Below are 15,029 nucleotides of genomic sequence, written 5' to 3'. Positions count from 1 at the left end.
TCTGTCTCTCCGCACAGAGCGCTTATTCAGACCTCACGTCGCCCTTCGAGCTCCGCCTGCGTCCCCGGTTTCTTCCTCCCCATCAGACTGTTTGCGCCAGGAACGCGCCGAATTTTCCTGCCGACGGCCGGGGTCGGTCGGTGGTCCTCGCATTCCTTCGGGGGCGGGGGTTGGGGGTGGGGGACGCTGTGCCAATCTGGCTGGAATTCGACAAAACCCCGGGCGGCGGGACTTATACACATCCTCCTGAATCATAACCAGCGGTCAGGGTTCCCTGGAAAAATCTGGATGTCCAACAGGAACGCTCATGACCGATGCGGCTTCTCCACGGCTGAGGTAGGTGCCGTTTTAAGATATACGTCTCTGGGTTATTTTTCATTTAAAGCCTCTTTTTTTTTTTTTTTTTTTTTTTTAATTTAGCGATTGGACTCGTGTGTGCTTCCCAGCAAAAGATGCTAATAAGCCTGATTGCTAACGTTTGCGCTTCACTACATCCGACATTTTAAAAAAATGATTATTTTTTTACTAATTTTGAAAATTCGAGTAGGACTTTTCATCTGTCGCTCCATTTCTTCGGTGTGGGTGGGAGTGTGGACATGCGTGTGGTCTGCCAGCTCCGTGCATATCTCGACACAAACGTTACATTATTATTATTTTTTTCTTTTGACTTAGAAAAATCGCGATATACCACCGCGGGGCTGGAAGCCTTTTGGCTGCAATCAGCTCTTTGAACGGCGCCGGGGCCGCGTTTGGGTGTTTACAAAGTAGCTCTCTGTTACATACAAATAAACAGAAGAGTGTGGCCGAGAGAGGAAGGGGGAGAAAAAAATATATATATCTGCAGTACAGGGAGAGAAAGACCGAAGCGCCAGCTCCCTGCAAAGCGGGACTGGCGAGGGAGCCTGAGCAGTTATGGAAACTGTGAGCAACCGCGGCCTTTTTTTATTTTTTTCCCCCTCCCTCCTTCTTTAAGGAAAACTGTCAGCTGCTACCTCCTGGGGTGCATTTTTTTTTTTTTTTTTTGGGTTAACCAGGGAGAGGAAAAAAAAAAAAACAGGCTTGGCTGGGTTTGCATTAACCGATTTTCCTTTTTTTATTTTTTTTTCCTCCCCTCGTTCCTCTGCTGGCCTTGGGAGCAGATGACGGGCTTGTGTGATGCACTGGATAACGCACGTGACTGATTAGGACCGGGCTGGGGTTTGCTGGGCAGCGACCCGGGGCGCGCTGGAGACCCCGGGGTGAAGACGGATTGATGGTTAGCTCCGCGCGGTTTCTGCCTAGCTGGGGGTGGGGGTGGGGGAAGAGGGGGGGCGGGCGACCTGCACCCCCCAATCTTCCTCTTCCCGTGCGTGTGGGCTGGGAGAAAAAGCCAGCGGCGCGAGGTGGGGGGTGTTGGGGGGAAGCGAGTCGGGGGCGGCTAGTGGGGGGGGAGCTGGTTTCGCTGCTTCGGGGAGCGGGGTCGCGGGGCGGGGGGGGGGTCTGGCCTGGACCTGCGCGAGGGGCACGCGGCTCCCGCGCGCGCACGATCCCCAAGGCTGCCCGCTTGGCCCCAGGATCCACAAAAGTTGCTTTAGCGGCGGGCACCCGCGCGGGGCGCCCCGGGCCGGGGTCTCGGGGCGGGGGGTGCGGACGGACCCCGTCCGTGCCGCTTGGAGGACCCCGATTCTCGAGAGCAGAGCCTCCCCCCGCGCCCCCCATCAGCACCACCGTCTCCACCGCTGGGCGCGCGGCGGGCCAGCCCTTTCGTCCCAGGTGGGGGGTCTGTGGGATCTGAGGACCACCCCCACAGCCTGGGGCCCTCAGAAGCGCCCCACACCCCGTCCTAAAAGCCGGCTGCTCTCCTCCCGCCCTCCCCTCCGCACGCTTTCTCTGCGATCCCGTCCGGACCACCCCCCCACCCCCCTCCTCCGCGCCCTGCAACATCCCCCCCAGCCCCACCAAGGCTTTCCCGCGCGCCTCGGCCTGGTTCCGCCGCCACCTCCAGCGGACGGAACTGGTGGCCGAGATCCGCCGCCTGTGGGGGGAGGGGGGCTGGAGATGGGGCGGCGGGGAGGGGGGTACCCGGAGGTGGGTGAGGGGCTGGGAGAGCCTGGCAAAAGCCAGCCCCCTCCCCAAGGCGGCGGCGGCGGCGGGCGGCCCCCCACCACCACCACGGGCCTGCGTGGCCGGACCTGCGGGCGCGCGGGGTGGGGACCCGCGCTGGGGAGGTGTTGGTGGTGGTGGTGTGTGCCGGTCGGCTGCAGACGGTGCGGGGGGGTCGCGAGCTCGAGGAAGGAGGAGAGGCTGAGGTTCCCCGGCTGCAAACCGCCCCCCCCCTCCCCGCCAGCCCCCAGCCACGACTGTTGCCTGCCCCCCTCCGGCTCCCCAGGACGCCCGCCGCCTGCTCCCGGCGCGCACGCATCCTCCCGTCTCCCAGACGCGCCCCTCTGCCCCCACCCCAACCCCGGACCTGGACCCCCCGGCTCTTTTCCTCCCGCCGAGAACCCGGGAAGCTCGCTTTCTCCCCTCGCATCCTCCCGGGCGGCCTTCCCGGGTTGCGGGGGGAGGTTGCACCCCCAGATCCGGGCGCGGGTGCCCCGCGCAGCCCTGGGCCCGGGCGCACCATTCCGGCGCCTCTCTCTCTCTCTCTCTCTCTCACACACACACACACACACACACACACACGCACACACACACACACATCTTCCCCGATCGGCGGGGTCCCGGGCCCCCCCTGCCCCGACCAGCGCGCCACGGGCCTCCCACCGGGGGACCACCCTGGGAACGGACGTCCGGCCCGGAGGGCGAGGGGCGCTCGGACAACGTCCTCTGCATCTCTCCCGTCCCCCCTTTTCTTAGCGGGTTTTTTTTTTTTTTTTTTTTTTTTTTGCTGCGGGTTTCCTCGGCTTCGGACTCATCCCTCGGAACCGACCAGCAGGTGTGGGCCTCTTTTTCAATTTTTTTTTTTTTAAATTTATTTCTGGAGCCAGCAGGCTGCTATTTCGGGGATGGCGTGGGGGGAGGGGGCAGCAAGCAGCGTCTCGGGGGGTCCGGGGAGAGGATGGACCTTCCCCCCCCAATAACCTGGGGCTGAGGCTAGCATCTCGCGCGCGCGCCGGGTGCGCGCGTAATGAATGAAACCCGGGGCGCGGGCGGGTCCTGGGGCGAGCCCGTCTTCCAGGTGGGCCCAACTTAAGAAATTTGGGGTGAGGGGAGTCGGGGGCGGTGGGGGGAGGTATGGAAGTAAGCAGGTACTGTCCTTGCCAGCAGGATCCACAAGGTGGTAGTATGCATTCTTCCTTTCATTTTGGTTTGCTTTCTTTTTCCTTTTTCCCTTCGATGTGGTCAGTGGGGTGAAATAGCTTTCTGTGATAGCCTACAGTTTTGGGAAGGGTCCACTGGCCGGCCCGGCTTCCACCTTCTGAGCGCGTCCCATTTTCCCCGAGTCTCGATGCGAGGTGCCGCCGACCTGGCTTCTTTTCGGAGCCAGGCTCGTCCCTTGGTTCGAGGAGCAGGACGCAGAAGGAGGTGGGCTGGGGGGAGGACGGGAAAAAAGGAAGAAAAAAAGTTTGGGGGAGACTTAGAGATCCCCACGGGGCCGAATTTCCAGGCCGTGGGGGTCTCCTGCAGGCCAGACCAGAAGCGCAGGCGTCGGGCACCGTCTGGCGGGCACCTCCTTCGGCTAGAAATGAAAGGACCCGGCCGGGGTGTGGAGACCCGACTTCCCGGCCGAACAAAGCAACCTCAGCTGCTCGGGAGAGCGGCGTGCTTCGCATGGAGATGCTTTAGCGTTTTTCCCTCGGAGCCAGGGGAGATGGGTGTGATGGCCCCTAAATCTGCATGTGTGTGGAGGACTCGTTGTGGGTGGGGTAGGGGACAGGTTGCAGGCCTCTCCTCCGCGTTGGGGAGAGGTTACCAGCCGTCTCGAAAGTGCTCAGGGTTGGTCCCCGCGTTTGAATGCGGCACAAGCTGTGTTCTCTGTGTGGGAAGGCGGGCGTTTATGACACATGGTCGCATTCATCCTTTATGTCCAGATTTTTAAAAAAAAAATGCATTTCAGAAACCGTGCCCCTAAATTAAAAACAGAAACATCTCACAGAGGTCTCTGCAAGTAATTATATTTTTCCCCCCAAGATGAGAACCTCAGTATTCTAGTACCCAAAGAAATGTAATTGACCGTTTTAAAGAGTATTTTCCTTGACAGGGAAGGGAAAAAAAAAAAAATGAGGGCCAGGACGTAGCAAGTGGAAAATTACTTCATCAGTTTTAAATCACTGGATTAAAATGACACGTTAAATTTTTTGGAAACCAGTATGATTTCGAGCGGGGAGGTAATGATCATTGCATTTTCATGATGACAGCTGTGTTGTGATGCCCTTTGCAAGGTGTTTTGACATGTTTTTCTTTGGTGGAAGAATTGTTACATTCCTTTGTAATCTTTTCCCCCCTTAATAAAAGAATGCTGAATGTACATTTAGCCCTAAATCCAGCTATCCAGGTAATTTTTTATCCCAGTCTTAAGAATAGATAACGTGCTTGATAAGTGAGGAATTGTTCCATAAGAAGCGTAAAGCGAGTATGATCCTATGAAATTCACAAGTGAATGCATGTGCAGAATTGTCAAGCTATTTCTCTGGCCTGGAATGTAGACCAAGAGCAAGTATATGGCTGTTTTTCTTTTATTTTTGAACTTGGCCTTTTCATTTTTTTTTTTTTCTTTGCGGTAATTTGTGGAAAGCTTCTGGTTTCCGTACAAAGACAAGAGTGTTTCCTGTCTATACACATTTTGTTGCTCTCAGAATGCGCAGGCAACTCTGTAAGAACTCTTTAGAATATTGGGCTTTGATGCCTGGACCACAGAACAAAAACCCAGAGACGGTTCTCACAAAAGTAAATATTCAAGCGCATGGAATCTGGCAGGGGGCTCGCCGCTCTTCCGTTTTAATTGGTACTCCAGATTCTCAACCTTTGTTACGGGCTGGGTATTGTCCACGGTACAACCTGTTGGCAGAATTTATGTGATTCAAATGAAGCGACCCTGTGAAAATACTTTAAATGCCCTCACTCTGAAGACAGGCTTCTCTGATGAAAGCAGATTTAAATCCCAAACTTGATGACAGTTGATTTTTTTTTTTTTTTTTTGTATGTGAAAGTCAAGGGCAAGGACCAGATTTTTAATCTATCAACCACCACTGTATTCTTTCTCTATGTTCTCCATCTTTCCCAGCATGCCTTTATTTTCAAATGAGAGGAATATGTTTGGCTTTAAATCAGTTGCTCAATTAAAAAAAAATTCTGGATGCCATTATCTTTTCAGAAGTGACACTTCATCATCTGCTTAAGGACTTTCAAAAAATTCTGAGACAGACTATGCCTTCTAATGTAGCCACAGCTGATTTCTTCAGCGTATCAGCTACCAGTTTCAGATAAAATATTCAGCTTGTGCGCAGAGATGGGGAGACAGTGAGGCTCTCAAAATTGAGCCCACGTGGTTGTAGGCAATTAGGTCATCTGTTGTGGCCTGTAAACCATTCATGGGCCATTCATGGCATGAATATTTTCCAGTTTTGTCATTTTTTTTTCTTCTCTCTAAACAACCTACATTTGGCCTTTCAAAGCCTCTTCTGTTCTTTGTTCAGTGGACGGCAGGATGGGAAATCCTTCCTCTTTTTTTCTTGGAGAGGGGCAGATTAGCACAGATGAATAAAGGAGAGGGGGGGAAAAGTGGTGGTGGTTGTTGTTTATTTGCTAAGTCGTGCCCGACTCTGCGACCCCACAGACTGCAGCACACCATCACCATCTCCCAGAACTTTCTCAAACTCATGTCCATCGAGTCAGCGATGCCATCCAACCATCTCATCCTCTGTCACACCCTTCTCCTCCCGCCTTCATTGTTTCCCAGCATCAGGATCTTTTCCAGCGAGTTAGCTCTTCACATCAGGTGGCCAAAGTATTGGACCTTCAGCAGCAGTCCTTCTAATGAGTATTCAGAGTTGATTTTCTTTAAGATTGACTGGTTTGATCTCCTTGCAGTCCAAGGGACTCTAAAGAATCTTCTCCAACACCACAGTTCAAAAACATCAATTCTCTGGTGCTCAGCCTTCCTCATGGTTTAGCTCTCACATCCATACATGACTACTGGAAAAACCATAGCTTTGAGTATATGGACCTTTGTCAGAAAAGGGATGTCTCTGCCTTTTAATGTGGCGCGTAGGTTTGTCATAGATTTCCTTCCAAGGAGCGAGCATCTTTTAGTTTCGTGGCTGCAGTCACCATCCGCAGTGATTTTTGAAGCCCAAGGAAAGAAGTTAGCAATTTATAGGCTGCGAACAAAGATCTAGGCTGTGAGAAGGATTTATGTCTGCGGTGGGCATATGACACAAAAATGAAACAAAAGGCTCGTAAAATCGGTGCACGAGTGGAGAATATATCCGGGCCACTTGGGGCTCTAGTTTCAAACTTCAGACATTCACTGTGGAGAGCACCTGACCTGGGTGTGAGGAACCCTGGAGCGCCCTCTGCCTGTGGAAACGGGCCAATCGGTTTCCAGAATGAGGCTCTAAATCAGTTCCGAATATTCATTGGAGGGACTGATGCTGAAGCTCAAACCCCTGATACTCTGGCCACCTGATGCAAGGAACTGGCTCATTTGAAAAGACCCTGATGCTGGGAGGGATTGGGGGCAGGAGAGAAGGGGACGACAGAGGATGAGATGGCTGGATGGCATCACCGACTCAATGGACATGAGTTTGAGTAGACTCCCGGAGTTGGTGTTGGACACGGAGGCCTGGCGTGCTGCAGTCCATGGGGTCGCAAAGAATCGGACACGAATGAGCGACTAAATTGAACTGAACCTGGTCCAACCTTCCCCTCCGTGCTCCCCAGAAGGGATGCCTGACAGAACACACACCAAACCTCAGCAAACATAAAATACACAGTTAAGATGAGGTATTATTGACTTGATTCCAGGAGAGAGAGAGTAACTGTCTTGGGAACGGCATGAGAAGGAATAAACCCCGTAGGGCCTCATTGGAAGACATCTCAGAGAGGCAAGTCTTGATCTCAGGATGTGCTCTGCTTACTTGCCTCGTTGCATCTGACTCTTTGCGACCCCGTGGACTGTAGCCCGCCAGGCTCCTCTGTCCATGGGATTCTCCAGGCCAGAATACTGCAGTGGGAAGCCATTTCCTTCTCCAGGGCATCTTCCCAATCCAGGGATCGAACTCAGATCTCCTGCATTGCAGGCGGATTCTTTATTGTCTGAGCCACCGGGGAAGCCCATATTTCAGAATGGTGTTCAGGAAATGGCAAACTGCTTTTACAAGTCTTCAGAAATGAGGGCAAAGAACCCAGAGCTCTGTCTGCTGCTTTTCTTTAAAATGTGCGTTGTGTCTAGTGGTTTCCCATTAACAGATGACAGTGTTTTGGGTGACAGTTGGAACTTCTTGGTTTGACATGTCGATATTGGTGAACATTTTGGTTTCCGGTGGCTGATATCCCATTGGGTGATGAAGTCATTATTTTTGATCTTGAAGCCACCACCCCAGGCCTATCTTTTTAATCTTAGGAAACTGTTAGTAGCTCAGTTGTGTATGACTCTTTGTGACCCCATGGACTGTAGCCCACCAGGCTCCTCTGTCCCTGGGATTTTCCAGGCAAGAATACTGGAGTGGGTTGCCATGCCTTTCTCCAGGAGATCTTCCCAACCCAGGCTTAGAGCCCAAGTCTCCCACATTGGGGGCAGATTCTTTACCGTCTGAGCCACCAGGGAAAGACCTTTTCATCTTCTAGCACCGTAGTAAGAACATGTGAATACAGATGTTCCCTTTTAGCTCAGGTTTCAGGGTATTGTACGGCCCTGTGGGCTTATAGCTACAATATTACACAGCAGGTCTAGAATGTAGTCACCTTGCTTTAAAAGAGAAAGTGTTAGTCACCCAGTCATGTCTGACTCTTTGCAACCCTATGGAGCATAGTCCGCCAGGCTCTTCTGTCCATGGGATTCTCTAGGCAAGAATGCTTGACCTAAAGTTTATGACTATTGATTCATTACTTGCCATTTCCCCCTGGCCACCCCCCCTAAAAAAGAGGAAGAAGAGTGAGGATGGGGGATGGGTGCTTCATCCTGACTCATCTTCCTCTTTTTTAAAAAATTGAAATATGGTTCATTTGTATGGCTTCCCTGGTGGCTTGGACGGTAAAGAATCTACATGCAATGCAGGAGACCTGGGTTCAATCCCCGGGTGGGGAAGATCCCCTGGAGAAGGGAAAGGCCACCCACTCCAGTATTCTTGCCTGGAGAATCCCATGGACAGAGGAGCTTGGAGGGCTACAGTCCAGGGGATCACAGAGAATCAGGCAAGACTGAAGCGACTAACACTTTCGCTTTTCACTTTCCTAGTTGATTTACAAAGTTGTGTTTCAAGTGTACATCAAAGTGATTCAGTTATGCATACATACATATATTTATATACATATATTTAATCTTTTGCAGATGATTACAAAATAATTGAGTATAGTTCCATGCACTTGTCAGTAGCAAGTTGTTTATCTATCCTTGTTTATCTATCTATCTTGTTGTTTATCTATTTTATATATAGTAGTGTGTATTTATGGGGCTTCCCTTGTGGTCAGCTGGGAAAGAATCTGCCTGCAATGGGGGAGACCTGGGTTCGATTTGAAATATGGTCAATTTGCTGGGCTTCCCCGGTGGCTCAGATGGTAAAGAATCTGCCTGCAATGCAGGAGACCCAGGTTCGATCCTTGGGTTGGGAAGATCCCCTGGAGAAGGGAAAGGCTACTTCATGGGGTTGAAAAGAGTCAGACATGGTTGAGCAATTTTCACTTTAGAGTGTTATCTGTTAATCCCAAACTTCCAATTTACCCCCATCCCCTTTCCCCTCTGCTAACCATTTTTGTTTCTGTTTGGCTGATTAGTACAACTTTTAATTTTTTTGCGAAGGTCGATGATGGGGGAAAGAAATCATATTCTGCCAAGTGCAGTCCTTGCAAATGTGGAATTTCACTTCTGATTTTTCTCACATTAAAAAGTAAACCTGCTTAAGCTTTGGAATCCTTAAGAAAAAAAGAATCAGGGTGACAGGAACTGTGATTGGCAGCGATGAGAGGTGTGCACCCGTGATTATTTTTGCAAAGCAAGGAAAAGAATTCCTTGCTTGTGTTGTTACAGCGGTGATGGGATTGGAACGTGGTGTCATTTTCCAGGTCTCGTTTGTCAGGATCACCAGTGTTTGGTCCACAGTCACGGCTGGGGACATGGATTGGGTTACCTTGATGGTCTGCCAGCTTTGAATCCTCAGCCTGTGGCGTCAGACTGTGGTCTCCACCAACGGACTGGGGGATGGGGCTGGTGATTAGTGGCTGAGGAGCCCAGAACCCACTGAGGTTGGGTAGCTGCATTGTTTTCAGGTTTTTTTCCTTCACGAGCATCCTCTGTGAATGCGCTGGATGGTGGGAAAGCATAAGCACGTTTTTAAAGAAATTTAGGTTGATTTGCATAATTTTCCTAGTTTCCCATGGACAACACAGTGATTCAGTATGTTTACACATTAATGCAGCATAGGCCCATGTGCTGGTCAGTATATCCTTATGTCTTTAATAAACAGCAGTTTATCCCTCTTAAAAAAAAATTTTGAAGTATAGTTGATTTACCTGCTTACAGGTGGCTCAGATGGTAAAAAAATCTCCCTGCAATGCAGGAGACCTTGGTTCGATCCCTGGGCCGGGAAGATCCCCTGGAGAAGGGAAAGGCTACCCACTCGGTTATTCTTGCCTGGAGAATCCCATGGACAGAGGAGCCTCATTCCGTGGGGTTGCAGAGAGCTGGACCCAGCTGAGTGACTCACACTTGCAGCTTCATAGTGGGTTTACCGAGTTGTGGTAGTTTGAGGTCTATAGCAAAGCGTACCTGTTGGTTTTCTACGTCTGTGAGTCTGTTTTTCAGATGAGTTCATCTGTGCCCTTTCTTTCTGTCCCACGTGTAAGTGATGTCATGATATTTGCCTTTCTGTCTCTCCCTGACCTCGCTTGGCATGGTTATCTCTAGGGCCACGTTGTTGCAAATGGCCTTGTTTCATTCTTTTTTGATGGCTGAGTCGTATTCCCTTGTGTGTGTATATGTCTATGTGTGTATACATGTGTATACACTGCGTCTTCTTTACCCCTTCAGCCGTCGATGAACACCTAGGCTGTTTCCATATCTTGACTTCTGTAAATAGTGCTGCGGTGAATATTGTGGCAAGCGGATGATGCGTGTCTCTTTTTGAATTAAAAGTTTTTGTCTTTTCTGAGTATATGCCCAGGAGTGCAACTGCTGGGTCATATGGTGGTTCTTTTTTTTAAGTTTTCTGAGAAACCTCTTTCCTGTTCGCTATCGGGACTGTAGCAATGCACATTCCGTCCAGCAGTGTGGGAGAGCTCCCTTCTCCCCACGCCTGTTACCGTTTGCAGGACTTTTTGATGACCCTTTGGAGTTGATATCTCACTGTGGCTGTGATCTGCATTTCTCTTAGTTTCTGGCATCGGGGCTCTTTTTCTGTGCGTGCAGGAGGCACTTGTAGGAGGGTAGCGTGTTTGTCGTATGGACCCTCCGTCTTGCTGTCTAGGTTTGTCCTAATTTTTCTTCCCGGGAGGAGGCGTCTTTCATATACCTGTATCTATGTGTTTTATTCAAGTGTAGCTGATTTACAATGTCGCATTAGCTTCAGAGGGACAGCTTCAGAGGGACAGCTTCAGAGGGACAGCTTCAGAGGGATTCAGCTATATGTGTACATGGATCTATTTTTTATTGGAGTTTTGTTGGTTTACAATGTTACGTGAGTTTTAAGTATACACCAGAGTGATCCACCTATACATACACGTGTACCTATTTATTTTATTGGGATTTTGTTGATTTACAATGTGGTGTTCCTTTCAAGTGTACAACACAGTGATCCGTTTATGCACATGCAGATTCTGTTTCATGTGCCTTGCTGTTAGGATTTATTACGGGATGCTGAGACCTCCGTCATGAAACCTAAAGAGTCTGCGAGTGTACGTTGAGGGGCACACGTGTACTTTTCTCTAATTTTCCAGGAAGCCTTCTCTTCCGATGTGAGCAACGTTTCGCGACAGGGTATCATTATCCACACCCAGGGTGAGCCCCCCTGTGTGGTAGGAGTGAAATCAGACAGCCCCTTCGTGTTTTTCCATATTCCGCCAGCTTGCATAACTGGGATGCAGAAACTGACTTTTTGTTTTTTTCCCCCGGGGATCAAACCAGACACTCTTTTTGATTTTTTTTAAAGACAAAACTAAATAGCCCTTTTATCTGCCTGGTAGGAGATGCCAGCCTTTGTGTCTTCGTGCGCAAGGGCTCTGATGAGAGGCTGTGGCCATTCACTTCGACTGGCACGGTCCGAGGAGCTTTGTATCAGCACCCCGGACAAAGCCGAGGTTCATGTTCCCCAAACCCTGAGAAGCTGCAAGTCCCCAGAGTGGAACAGCTCATGAGAATCTCTTTGTGGCCTTGGGGTCCCTGCCTTCCTGCCGTTCCCATGCGTCCCAGTTCCGCTCACCCGCAGCGCACCTACGGAGAAGCGTGGACGGCACCCCAGGCCCTGGGAAAGCCAGGGCAGCGCTGAATTAACGCCGCAGGGTTTCCAGACCCAGGTTGTCACTGGGCCGCCAGCGGCGGGTTCTTTGGAAATCGGACTGCACATAATAGCAGATAGACTTATATAGCAAATATATAAATAGCTGTATAGCATATAGCTGCATATATATATATATAGCAAAGACGCATATAGCTACATATATATATATATATATAGCAAAGACCAAAATAGCAAATAGACTTAAATAGACTTAAGTCCCTGACGTGTCTGTCCATTGCCAGGTGGGTACAGGGGGGGTCTCAGGATAGCTACAGACGACATCACAGAGCCATCTCTCGTACAAAATCATTCCACTGGCAAATCGGATCTAGAAAGCCTTCATCCAGTAAACTAGCTAAAGTTAATTTGAGTATATGTGTCTATAATTACTGCTGTGTTGCGTTCATATATTTATATAATTATATTTATACAGGGCATTTTTAAATTTGTTTGGTTGATTTGCAATGTTGCATTAGTGTATACAGCTAAGAGATTCAGATGTACATATGCTTTTATATACATATATATGGGTGTGTGTATATATATGTGTAAATGAACTTATATATATACATACATATGTCTGTATATATATATATATATACACCCATACGTATGTGTGCATGAACTTAGGGCTTCTCCTGTGACTCAGATGGTGAAGAATCCGTCTGCAGTGCAGGAGATCCAGGTTTGATCCCTGGGTCGGGAAGATCCCCTGGAGAAGGGAATGGCAACCCACTCCAGTATTCTTGCCTGGAGAATCCCATGGACGGAGGAGCCTGGCGGGCTGCAGTCCATGGGGTCGCAGAGAGTCAGACACGGCTGAAGCGAGTGAGCACTCATGCATATACGTGAACTTGGGTAAACTCCAGGAGATAATGCGGGACAGAGGATCCTGGCGTGCGCTGCAGGCCGTGGGGCTCCAAAGTGTGGGATATGACTGAAGCGACTTAGCATCCATGCATACATGTAGGTATGTGTGTGTGTACACACACACACACATATATATTTACCTTTTCAGATTCTTTTCCCTGTTAAGTTACTACAAAACATTAAGGAGAGTTCTCCACGCTATACAGTAGATCCTCATTGGTTGCCTCCTTTATATATAGTCTGTGTTACGCATATGTAAAATTGAATTTGTATATAGTTTATATAACTGATAAGAAAAACTCATCAAAACATGCTTTATTTCAACATCTATTGGAAAGTCTTTTTTACACATAATGAGTAAATTTCATTTAGCTACATAATGTATTATGGAGAGAAGGAAATGTCAACCCATTCCAGTATTCATGCCTAGAAAACTCCATGGACTTTTAATCCCTGGGATCACAAGAGTCTAACATGACTTAAAAACTAAACAATGTATTTTAGAAATATAGCTGTATTATATAATGTAAATGAAATTTAGCCTATATAAGGAATTAATATAAATATACAAAATTGACATGGATTATAGAGAGAGATGGGTGCATGGATAGATAGTTTGATGGGCATTTTCCAGGAGAAACTGTGTCATATGTGGCCAGTCCGTTTCCAGGCTGGTCCCCAGAATCCATATTTAATGGTCCCCAGAAACTTCCCACTTCCCACTCAAGTGAAGTTGAGGAGTGTTGCTATGGGAACAGGCTTATTACAGCCCTCGCGGAAACATAACTAACTGATACTTAATGGGCAAGCTCATGTCAGAGGGAACATATGTATCAAGTCAAGCGTGATAGGCATCTTCTGCCTTTAGAATGCAAGACCCAGAGTCTGTGTCAGCCTGGACAGAAGCCACAGGAGATCACTGCTGGGCCCTGCGGATCCGGGACGATGCTGGTGGCTCTCAATCTGAGTAGCTTCTCTTGGCGAAGTGTCTTTTGGGGTCTTCTTCCAGGTGGGAAGTCAGTATGGTGGCTGAGGAATGGAGATCTGAAGGCACTGGCAGGAAAAGAAATTGGGTGATTAACAAGTATGCATCTTTTCCCCTAGAAACTGGTTTCTTTTCCATGCCTTTTCCTTCTTCCCTTCACCACTTTTGTTGAGCACGTCCAAGGTGCAAGTCTGGAAGAAAACTTAGTCCTTCTATTGTAGAGGGGAATCAGGCATCAGTTCAGTTCAGTCGCCTCAGTCCTGTCCGACTCTCTGCGACCCCATGGACTGCAGCACGCCAGGCCTCCCTGTCCATCACCAACTCCCAGAGTTTACTCAAACTCATGTCCATCGAGTCGGTGATGCCATCCAGCCATCTCATCCTCTGTCGTCCTTGTCTGCTCCCGCCTTCAATCTTTCCCAGCATCAGGGTCTTTTCCAGTGAGTCAGATCTTCGCATCAGGTGGTCAAAGGATTGGAGCTTCAGCTTCAGCATCAGTCCTTGCAATGAACATTCAGGACTGATTTTCTTTCGGATTGACTGGTTGAGTCTCCTTGCAGTCCAAGGGACTCTCAAGAGCCTTTCCCAACATGACGTTTCCTCAGAAAAGCTTGCCTGGGTGTGTAAATGATCATGAGAATGTTGTTAAGATATTTAATTCATGTGTGTATCAGTGCTTCCCATTGCTCCGTATGTACCGTGGATTTTCCTTCTTTTATTTCTTCTTTTCTCCTTCCTTTTCCTCCTTGTCTTTCTTCTGCTTGGCTGAGTAATGAGGACTCAGAGGTCCTTAAAGGATTAAAGGACCAATGAAGGTAATTAGATAGAGGATAATTCTTTCCATTAGTCAGGAAAGAGGAGCAAAATGAAACGGCTAAGAAGATTTTCCGTGACAGTGTAATAGAATCCTTCACATGCCCTGTTTGTTTAGCTGCTTGGAGCTTTCAAAGTTGTCAAACCATATATTTTTGAAACATTGATTTTTCGTTTTAGTACATCATGTGAGTGAATACATATATAAAACAGATTGTTTTGATTCAACAAAGAATTGAGGGCCCATAAAATACTGTGTTTTTTTAAACATAAAGTAGTGAGTCTAACCTCATTAATAAATGACTGTTTCCTATAGTCACTATAACAATTGATAGGCAAGAATTACATATTTCAGCAGTTTTGTGGGCGTGAAAAATACCATGGATCCTGAGGTAACAGAGTCTCAAAGATTACAAAATCACAGATAGTTTTCTCAAACTCTATCACCTCTCATGTATGTTTCATCTGTTTAAGGTCTTTGATAAGAGGTCCCAAAGCAGGGACTCCGTTTTTTAAAATTTATTTTCTTGGAATATAGTGAATCTGCAGTGTTGTGTTAATTTCTGCTCTGCAGAAAATTGATTCAGTTTATATATATATATATATATTTTAAATAAATAAATAGATATATATTGCTTTTCATATTCTTTTCCATGATGGTTTATCACAGGCTATTGGGTATAGTTCCTTGTGCTCTTCAAGTAGGACCTTGTTGTTTATCCATATCT

At 48.3% G+C, this 15,029-nt stretch overlaps 1 protein-coding gene across 4 annotated transcripts in view; it reads left to right on the top strand.

Moving 5' to 3' along the window:
• Positions 1 to 203: 203 nt before the first annotated feature.
• NLGN4X (neuroligin 4 X-linked) overlaps positions 204 to 15,029 on the top strand; it is a 375,796-nt gene continuing 360,970 nt past the window's right edge. For 2 of the 4 annotated variants that reach the window (XM_065916280.1, XM_065916276.1), the window contains exon 1: positions 204 to 336. The gene's annotated coding sequence lies outside the window, so the exon portion shown is untranslated. Of the gene's footprint in view, positions 337 to 1,196; positions 1,256 to 2,877; positions 2,918 to 15,029 lie in introns of those variants that run through there. The other 2 variants (XM_065916277.1, XM_065916278.1) reach the window with 2 other exon arrangements.

This window comes from Muntiacus reevesi, chromosome X (assembly GCF_963930625.1).
Source record: "Muntiacus reevesi chromosome X, mMunRee1.1, whole genome shotgun sequence".
Classification (NCBI taxonomy): Eukaryota; Metazoa; Chordata; class Mammalia; order Artiodactyla; family Cervidae; genus Muntiacus; species Muntiacus reevesi.
Note: the sequence above shows the minus strand (reverse complement) of the source record. Positions and strands in the feature narration are given on the sequence as shown.